Source organism: Dromiciops gliroides, chromosome 3 (assembly GCF_019393635.1).
Source record: "Dromiciops gliroides isolate mDroGli1 chromosome 3, mDroGli1.pri, whole genome shotgun sequence".
NCBI classification, from domain to species: Eukaryota; Metazoa; Chordata; class Mammalia; order Microbiotheria; family Microbiotheriidae; genus Dromiciops; species Dromiciops gliroides.
In genome coordinates, this window is record NC_057863.1 from 585,664,903 (window position 1) to 585,675,367 (window position 10,465).

Sequence of the window (10,465 nt, forward strand, 5' to 3'; positions counted from 1 at the left end):
AGGAAGAAATTCAAGGGAATCAAAAGTATACCATGGCAGAAAAAACAAAAACCTGACATTAACTCAATGTGACAATGTATTAAGAGAGACCAGAACAAGGAAGATGAGAATCCCACAGTTTTCTGTCCCAGTTACACACCTACAGTAGCATGCTCAGTTCTGGATACCACATATTAAGAAAATCATTCATAAACTGAAATATGGCCAGAGGAGGGACACCAGGATGGTGAAGGGTCATGCCCCAAATCATGCAATAGTCACATTATTTGAAGCAATTGGGTGTGTTTACTTTGGATAAGAAGAAACTAAAAAGGCAGATGACAGCTATCTTCAAATATCTGACGGATTGTCATGGGGAAGAAAGATTCTATTATTCTGACTGGCCCCAGAAGGGAAAACCAGGAGCTAAGAGTGAAATCTATGTTTAGAAACCAGTGAAGTTTATATTGGCCATAATGCAATATGCAAGGCATTGATTTTGTTACTGGAAAATATGCACAATGAAATCCGAAATGTAGACTAATGACTCTGCTGTCTTCCTCTAACTCTTGTTCTGTGAAGTTTAAAATCTGTGACTAAAATTTAATGTGTGGTCGCCTTAAATTAGAAGCATATAGCACCAGTCTTTGGGCCTTAAGTATTTATTAAAGTATATTAGGGGTTAGTAAAGAGAATACGTGGAATTCAGAAAGAAAGAGCCTAGCTTCCTGGACCTGCTGCTGATACTGCGACCTCCAAAAAAAGAAATGGAGATCATAACTGGAACCAAAAACCAGGAATTGGCACCAAGTGTTCAAAAGAATAAATGTAGGGGCAGCTAGGTAGCACAGTGGATAAAGCACCAGTCCTGGATTCAGGAGGACATGAGTTCAAATCCAGCCTCAGGCACTTGATACTTACTAGCTGTGTGACCCTAGGCAAGTCACTTAACCCTCATTGCCCTTCCCCGCCACCCCCCCAAAAAAATGACAAGTAGGATGATTTCAGAAAGAACTGGAAAGACTTATATGAACTGATATATAGTAAAGTGAACAGAACCAGAAGAACTTCTCATGGTCTCAAGTCTTCAGACCTACATTGTCCTAAGATTAATAAGCACTCCAAGAGAGTGTGAGGCTAGAGAGAGGGGCAAGAGAAGGCAAAGAGAGAAACCCTGGCATGGCCAAGGATTTTATCATCTTTAGATAGAGGTGGGTCATCATACATTGACCTAAGCTAATTGGTTAGCATCATTCAGTTCCATTGACATGACTTGAGGGTTGTCTAAATTAAAGTGAACTCTACCAATGACATCAGAGAAAGAGTATGCAAAAGACCCTCCATGAAGGGCAAAGTCCAGTATCTAGGTGTAGTTCTTCACTGAGCTAGAGAAAAGAGTCTATCTCCATTTCTTTTGTTCCCTTGGACTCGTCCCAGGCAAGAACTGAACTTTCTGGGGTGGGGGAGAGAAAGCACTGAAACTGATCTCTGGGTCTTCCCTAGAAACCCATTATTAATAATTATTTTTTCACAGGTGCAAAGAAACAGAGTTGGTATGAGCTTAAGGGAAATTTCCTAAAAATTAGAGATTCCCCAAAGTGGAATGAGCAGCTTCAGCAGATAGAACGTTCCCCCTACCTCATATGTCTTCAAGTAATCTTGCATGTGTTATAGATAGGGTTTTGTTCAAGCATTGGCTGGAAGAGATGGCCTCTGAGGTCTCTTTAAACTTGAAAATTCTGCGTTCATTTCTGGGTACCACCCTTTAGGAATTAAAAACTAGAGTATTTCCAGAGGATAACCAGAATGGTGAGAAGTCTGGAGACTGTGTCATCTGAGGTTCAATTAAAGGAACTGATGATGTTGAATTTGAAGAAGAAAAAAAATAGGGGAGGCATGTCCAAGTTTTTGAAGATGTATCATTAAGAAGATAAGTTAAAATTGTTCTATTTGGCCCTGAAAGGCAGAATTAGGAATACTGGGAGTTACTAAAAAGATAATTTTGTTTTAATATAAGGAAAGTCTTTTTGTTACCAGGTGTTATAGTGAAAAGAAAAGTCAGAAGGCTTGGTTTTGCATCCTAGCTCTAACACTTATTAGTTGTGTGGACTTGGATTAGACCCCTGACTTCTCTGCACCTCAGTTTCTCCACCTGGAAATAAAAATAATAATCCTTTCCCTATTTACCTCATAAATAGTTGCAAGGAGAGCACTTCCTAAAATGCTATAGTCATGTAAGTGATTAGTCCATCAATTAGAATTCCAAAAGTGGAATGGGTGGCTTTGGGAGGGAGTGGATTCTATCTCACTAGAGGCCTTCAAGCAAATGTGCTAGTTGTGTCCCACATCTGGGCCTAGGAGTGCAGTCATGGGGCACATCTAGATGAGGGGGAATGCTCTGTCCAGTCACCTCTGCCTCTCAGTTTCCCAGGCATCCTTCAAATGCAGCTCAGGGCCTACCTTTTGCAGAAGGCCTTTCTCAATCTCCCCATGAGATTACCTTTCACCTACTGTATATTTCCTCAACATCTCCTCAGCCTTTGACACTGCTGACACCCTCTTCTCCTCGATAGTCTCTTCCCTCTAGCTTTTCAGGATACTATTCTCTTTTATTTCTCCTCCTATCAGGTCATTCCTTCTCAGTCTCCTTTGCTAACCATAGGCATCCCACAGAGGTTCCCCTCTCTTCTCCCTCTATACTACTCTACTTAGTGATGTCATCAGTTCCCATGGACTTAATTACTTAATGCTGATGATTCTCAAATCTACCTGTTCTTGCCCTAACCTCTCTAATCTTGCATCTCCAATTGCCCATAGACATCTTGAACTCAACATGTTCAAAGCAGGATTCACTGCCCCCCGCCCAAACTCTCCCCAACCTCCCCACTTCCTAACTTTCACATTAAGGTAGAGGGCAACACCATCCTTGAAGTCCTTCAGGCTTACAATCTAGATGTCATCCTCGGCTCTTTGCTATCTCTTACCCCCCATAGCCAATCTGTTACCAAGGCCTGTGGGTTTCACCCTTGTAGCATCTCATGAACGTGTCTCCTTCTCTCCTCTGACACTGCCACTATGCTGGTACAGGCCCTTATCACTTCACACCTGGACTATTGTGATCACCTGCTTGTGGGTCTGCCTGTCCTAAATCTCTCCCTCCTCTAATCCATCCTCCATTCAGACATCATAGTGATTCCCTAAAGCACAGGTCTGATCATGTCTCACCCCTACTCAATAAACTCCAGTGGCTCCCTATCGCTTCCAAGAACAATCACAAAATTCTCTACTTGGCATTCAAAGTCCTTCATAACCTAGGCCCCTCCTACCTTTTCCATCTTTTTATACCTTAGTCTATGATACAAACTCTGGTCCAGTGACACTGGTCTTCTTGCTGTTCCTTGAGTGAGACACTCCTCTCTACTCTGAGCACTTTCTCTGGTTGTCCTCCCTGCCTGGAATGTTCTCCCTCCTCCCCTCCTTTAAGTCTAAATTAAAATCCCATCTTCTTCTACAAGAAACCTCCCCCAGCCCCTCTTAATTCTAGTGCCTTCTCTCTATTAATTATTTTCTATTTATCCCACATATAACTTGTTTGTACATATTTGTTTGCTTGTCTCCCCCGTTAGACCACAAGCTCCTTGAGGACAGGCACTCTCTTTGTTTCCCTAGCAACTGTGCTTGGCAACTACTGGAAACTTAATAAATGTTTATTCACTCTATGGCAACTACTGGAAACTTAATAAATGTTTTTTCACTCTATCTCATATGTAACACATTAATTTACTTCTTTCTTCCTTGGAAACTCCTTGAAGGCAGGGAGTATTTTTACCTTTCTTTGTATCTCCAGGACTTAGAACAGCACCAGGGCATATTGTAAGCATTTGATGTATACTTGTTGATTGCCGCATCTATTTACTGAATGTATTATAGAGAAAACTGTTGTTTGGGTATGGTCTAGACTAGATTTCTTCTGTTATTTACATCTTTGCAATTCTGTGAATATATCGTAGACAAACAAACAAAAAAAACTCCTATGATGTTCAGGCCAAAGGGGAGAAGGGAAAGAAGGAGTGAATGGAAAAACCAGGATCCCCAGGGATGGTGAGAAAGGGTGGCATAATGAGTAAAGTGCAGGTTCTTAAGCTTGAGGTACATGGAGTAGTTCATGATTAGATTTTACAGGGTCTATGAACTTGAATGGGGAAAAAATTACATCTTTATTTTCACTAATCTCTAAATGAAATTTAGGATCTCCTTCAATTATGAATATAGGTAATAATCATAATTCTAAGAAATGAGGTAGCTAGGTGACACAGGACCTGGAATCAGGAAAACCTGAGTTCAAATCCAGCCTCAGATACTTACTAGTTGTATAACTCTGGACAAGTCACTTATCTTTTATTTGTCTCAGTTTCCTTATCTGTAAAATGAGAAAAAATAATAGTACTTGCCTCTTAGGAATTTTGTGAGGATCAATTAAGTATTATTTGTAAAGTGCTTTTTAAACCTTAAAGCACTAAGTGTGAGTTGTTCTAAGAAGGAATCCATAGGCTTCACCAGACTGCCAGAAGGTTCTATGACTCCAAAAAGATTAAAAACTCCCAACCTAGAGGGCTAGACTTGGAATCAGGAAGACCTGGGCTATAACCCACTTCGGATGCTTACTAACACATGAGGTTGAGCATCACTTCATCTGCAAACTTTCATTTACAAAAAGGAGATAAAAAACACCCATAGTTCCTACCTCACCAGGTTGCTGAGAAGCTTGAAAGAGATAATGGAAATAAAGTGCTTTGCAACATTTAAAGCATTCTATAAGCATTAGTTATTATTGTTAGCAGAAAGAAATAGAAGAAGGGAGTAGATGGATAATCAGTCTTCTGACACTCCACCCCCCATTCTCCCCCTCTCAACACTCCCCCACCCCCACTGTCAAATTCCCCAACACCTGCCATCTCTCCACACACACACACACACACACACACACACACACACACACACACACACAGTCAAATTAGCTAAAGGCTGACCTAGCTTGCGAACTTTGAGCCAGGGGTCAGAGACCTCGACAGGGAAAGTACAGAGGAGCAGGAGACAGGAATACAGAGGAATCTTTGTCCCAAAGGGACAGGATGTTCCTGGAATTGACCACATGGGATCTGAGTCCATGGGAAGCTGAGGCTCTCACTGGGGGCCCCATCCCAGGGCAACCTTTGCCTCTACTTTTCCCTTTCCTTCGGATTCCTTTCCTTGGGTAGCAACACTCCTACCTACCCACTCGTACACACAAAAACACGTCATGCTGTCAAGAGGAGCCCTCAGTTGGGAAGCAGGAGACCTGAGCTCTAATTAATTCTTGCCCCTGACTGGCTATGTAATGTTTTTCTTTTTTAAATTTTTTTAAGTTGCTTTTGTTTTGCGGAGCAATGAGGGTTAAGTGACTTGCCCAGGGTCACACAGCTAGTGTCAAGTGTCTGAGGTCGAATTTGAACTCAGGTCCTCTCAAATCCAGGGCAGGTGCTTTATCCACTGCGCCACCTAGCTGTCCCCTCCTGGCTCTGTAATGTTGAGTAATTCTCTTCCATTCTCTGTGCCTTCGTTTCCTCATTTGTAATATAGTATGTATATGAATGTAGAATGAACGAAAGAAAAAGCATTTATTAAGTGCTTACTATATGCCAGGCACTATCCTGAGCCCTGGACATAAAAATGCAAACAAGGAAGTGTGCTAGTCCTCAAGGAGTTTATATTCTAATATGGGAAGACAATATTTAGAGAGGATTGGTGGATGGGGAGGAGTATTTTGGACAGGAAAGTCAGAGGGATGGAGTCATAGGCAATTGATTAACTTGTCCGGGAATAGTAGTGTTGATTTGATTACTATTCTCAGAGGTCGTTTTGGAAGGGGGAGAGAGGGCAGGGAACAGGAATAAGTGCGTAGGGTATAAAGATAGCAAGGAAGTAGAATAAAGGGTATGTTAAAATTGTATCTCTTTTCCATCCTCCTAACAACCACCCCTCTTATAGTTAGTATAGTACGTTTATAAGTAGCCAGTATAAAGTAACAAGTGCAGGAAGTAAGATTGCAAAGGGAAACCTAAAAGTCACTTACAGACTTTCCCATAGATTAAAGAAGCATAATGGTTACTTGTAAACTGTATCACAAATTAACTAACAGTCATATCCTGAGACTATGTGCTAAATCAGGGGAAGCCAGGTAGGTCTAACTGTAGGGGCCTTTTGGTCCTGCTAACTCCCCATGGTCTGTAAGCTTCAGGTGCGCTGCAGACATCATCTACAGTAAACCCAACAGAACACCAGGCATTTCTGATAACTTTTAGATGATATGGATATGTTAATGAATGAATCCAAAGGTGGCACAGATGAGAGTTAGTCTGCTCCCCACCCAAACCCTATAAAATGATACCCCAAGGGGCAGCTAGGTGGTGCAGTGGATAGAGCACTGGCCCTGGAGTCAGGAGTACCTGAGTTCAAATTCAGCCTCAGACACTTAACACTTACTTAGCTGTATGACCCCCGGCAAGTCACTTAACCCCAAATGCCTCACTAAAAAAAAAATTTTTTTTAAATGAGACTCCAAATTCCTTCCCTGCTGAGTACTCTTCCATTTCCTGAGTCCATGCTATTAAATTGCTCTCAACGTTGATTTGCCATTATGTAAGTGACTTACCCCCTTTTCCTCATTTTCTTCCCTACAAAGCCTGCCTTCTTCCACCACCTCTTCCCCTTCCTCACACTGCCTGTGTACATGTCCTCTTACCATTTATCTCTCTACTGTTCTGTACCTTATTAAAGGGTGATTAAAATATTGCTCCCAGCTGTCATCATGGTCTTTCCTGGCAAGTATCCAAAGAACCAGATGTTCTTTGCCTTTCCCATTCCACCTGGAGAGACCCTCTGGTGGTTCCATTCCCTTATTCAATGAATAATTCCACACATTAATTAGCAGTTCAGAGGGACTGGTTCCAGGCAAGATAAAATGAATGTTTAGAAATATTTAAGCCCAACGGACTCATTTTAGAGATGTTAAGTGACTTGCCCAAGGTCACATAGCTAGTTCATAGCAGAGCAAGGACTAGAATGTAGGTGTCCTGACTCCTACAGGGCTTGTTAGAGATTATATTCCATGATTCAATATAAGCAAACAAGTGCCTCTTATAATCACTCACTAATCATTCCCCATTGGTCATTTCATTATCTATGCAGCCCCAAGCATATCTTTATAAAAATCTAAATTGGTTGCTGAGCTGTCTATGTAATCTTGTGAGCAGGAACTCTTTCTTTCTACTTCCATTTGTATTCCCAGTGGGCAGCTTGGTGTGTTGAATATAGAATTGGCCTAAGGGTAAAAGATGGGGCAGCTAGATGGTACAGTAGATAGAGCACCAGGCTTGCGCAGAGTGATGAAGATTCCTCTTCCTGAATTCAAACTGGGCCTCAGACACTTAACTAACTCTGTGACCCTGAGCAAGTCACTTTAACCCTGTTTGCCTCAGTTTCCTCACCTGCAAATTTTTATCAGTCAAAACCTCTACGACATTCTTCTGATCTCGTTCTGTCCAGACTGCCATGCCCACTCCCTTGGCTTTGGATTCATTTTTCCCTGAACCCAGATTATTTTCTCCTTCCTAGATTGGTCACTCAATGAATTCCTGGATTTGACCTTTGGATAGTAATTCCAGTTGCAAAGCTCTTTCCCCAGTTTTGTTGACTCTCTCCTCCCATTAATCTTGGAAGTGGGCACAGTACAATCTTGCTTCACCCCAAACAAAAACAAACAGCTTCTCATGGCCCTGCCAAGGGCAGGTTTCTGTCTGTCCTTTAGGCCTGTTGCTCCCAAGAGAAACTAAGGTGTTGATGGCCCAGAATTCTGTGAGTAGCTCACAACTGAGTCAAAACCTTATAGAAAAGGAATGCTTAGCTCCAGAAGATGGTAGAGTTAGCTGCTCTGCCTATGCACAAGCAAGACCCAGGCAACTGGAGAAACTCACTGGATTTTTTGAGCAAATAGTCCTTTTTATGGGACTTTACTCGCTGGAATTCCCCACAGCCCTGGCCACAGTAGTCTTTCTGGCATCCTTCCCAATGGGCTGAGGTCCCTGCTGGACTGCCCCAGACTTTTGGGGGAGCAGCCTTCACAGTTCATATGCATATAAGGCATTAAAGTTTACCAAGTGCTTTCATCACAATAATTCTGAGAGAGATTTGTAGTGACGTTATGCCTATTTCACAGACAAGGACACTGAACTTCCTAGAAATTAAATGACTTGCCCTCAGAGTATAAGAAGCTGTAGCTTCCGAGCTGGAGGGGACCTTGGAGGCCATGCAGTCAACCTACTCATTTTAGAAATGAAGAAACCAAGGCTTAGAGAGATGAAATAATGTGTCCAAGGTTATAACCAATTAAGGGGTAGAGCTACTCTACTCTTTGTGACCCCATTTGGGGTTTTCCTGACAAAGATACTGGATTGGTTTGTGTTTTGCCATTTCCTTCTCCAGCTCATTTTACATATGAGGAAACTGAAGCAAACAGGGTAAAGTGACTTGCCCAGGGTCACACAGCTAGGAAGTATCTGAGGCTAGATCTGAACTAAGGAAGAGGAATCTTCCTAACTCAAGGTCCAGTGCTCTATCTACTGTGCCACCTTGCTGTCCCCTCTCCTGGTCTCCCTTTTTTTCAACCTCTCCTCTATATAGCTGCCAAATTGGTATTCCTGAAACACAAGTCTAAGTATGTCACCTTTCCTCTTTAGTGGCAACGCAATATCTTCAGCCTGGAATTTGAAGTCCTCCACGGTCTGGTTCCCTTCTACTTTTCCAGTCTTATTTCATATCACTCCTTTCCATGTACTCTCTGTTGCTGTCAAACGGACCTGATAGTTGTCTCCCATATACAATATTCCATCTCCCTACATGTGTGCTTTTGCAAAGACTGTTACCCATGGAATATACTCTCTCCACAGCTTCATTCACCTCATTGAATCTCCATCTTCCTTCAAAGCACCACTCAGGTGCCAGCTTCTACATTAGCCCTCTCCTGCTCTCCTGGTAGTATCTTCTTTCTCTTGAAATTGTGGTCATGGGGGCAGCTAGGTGGCACAGTGGATAAAGCACTGGCCCTGGATTCAAGAGAACCTTAGTTCGAATTTGGCCTCAGACACTTAACCCTTACTAGCTTGTGACCCTGGGCAAGTCACTTAACCCTCATTGCCCTGCAACAAAAAAAGAAAAGAAAAAAGAAATTGTGGTCATATCTACTTTTTCTTTTATAAGTATAGGCTATATTCCTCTAGAAAAAGGCATACCCCTTGAAGCAAGAAGTATACCATTTGGGGCAGCTAGGTGGCACAGTGGATAAAGCACCGGCCCTAGATTCAGGAGTACCTGAGTTCAAATCCGGCCTCAGACACTTGACACTTACTAGCTGTGTGACCCTGGGCAAGTCACTTAACCCCCATTGCCCTGCCAAAAAAAAAAAAAAAGAAGAAGAAGAAGTATACCATTCTCCATTTTTCTTTTTGCATCTTCTTGTTTTGTACATAGTAGGCAGTAGTAGTGAAGTAGATAGGATGCCAAGCCTGGAATCAGGAAGATTCAGCTTCTTGAGTTCAAATTTGGCCTCAGACACTTACTAACTATGTGACTCTGGGCAAGTCACCTAACTCAGGTGCCTCAGTTCCTCACCTGTAAAAATGAACTGGAGAAGGAAATGACAAACCACTTCAGTATCTTTGCCAAGAAAACCTAAAATGGGGTCATGAAGAGTCAGATGTGACTAATCAGCTAAACAACAGCAACCACACTGAAAAGCATGGCATTAGAATGTTGTTGGACAGCTAGGTGGTACTGGGCTTAGAAGAAATATAGTTCATCTTCATGAGTTCAAATCTAGCCTTACACATTTACTACCTGTGTGAAACAAGTGAACAACAACAAAGATACTTGATAAGTGCTGGCTGAATTGAACTGACCTTACTACCCTTTCATAATTGCCTTCTCTTTAATGGACATACTAGAGGACTACTAAACAGCTCTTCCATTAGGCTTATATCTATGAATACATTAAGGGATGTGCCAGAGCCAGTTCTAATCAGCTCCCAAGTGATTTTAACAATCCTCCAACCCATCATGTCACAATAGTATACCATCAACTCCATCAGATTGTAATCTCCTTGAGGGCAGGGGCTATCTTTTGCCTTTTTTTGTGTCCCCAGAAGTTAGTACAATGTCTGAACATAGTAAGTGCTTAATAAATGTTTATTGGCTGGTTGAAATCATAACCTTAAATGCCTCTAGCAGACCTTTAACCAACTGCTATCTTTTCTAGCCATTCTTTATAAGCGAATGATAAGAAAAGAATCTTCCTGACCAAATAGCAGCAACAGCTGTCCTCTGAACATCAGGGACACCTACACCTAGAAGGCTGGCTAAACCCAGATCAAGTCACTAGGTACTACCACCCACC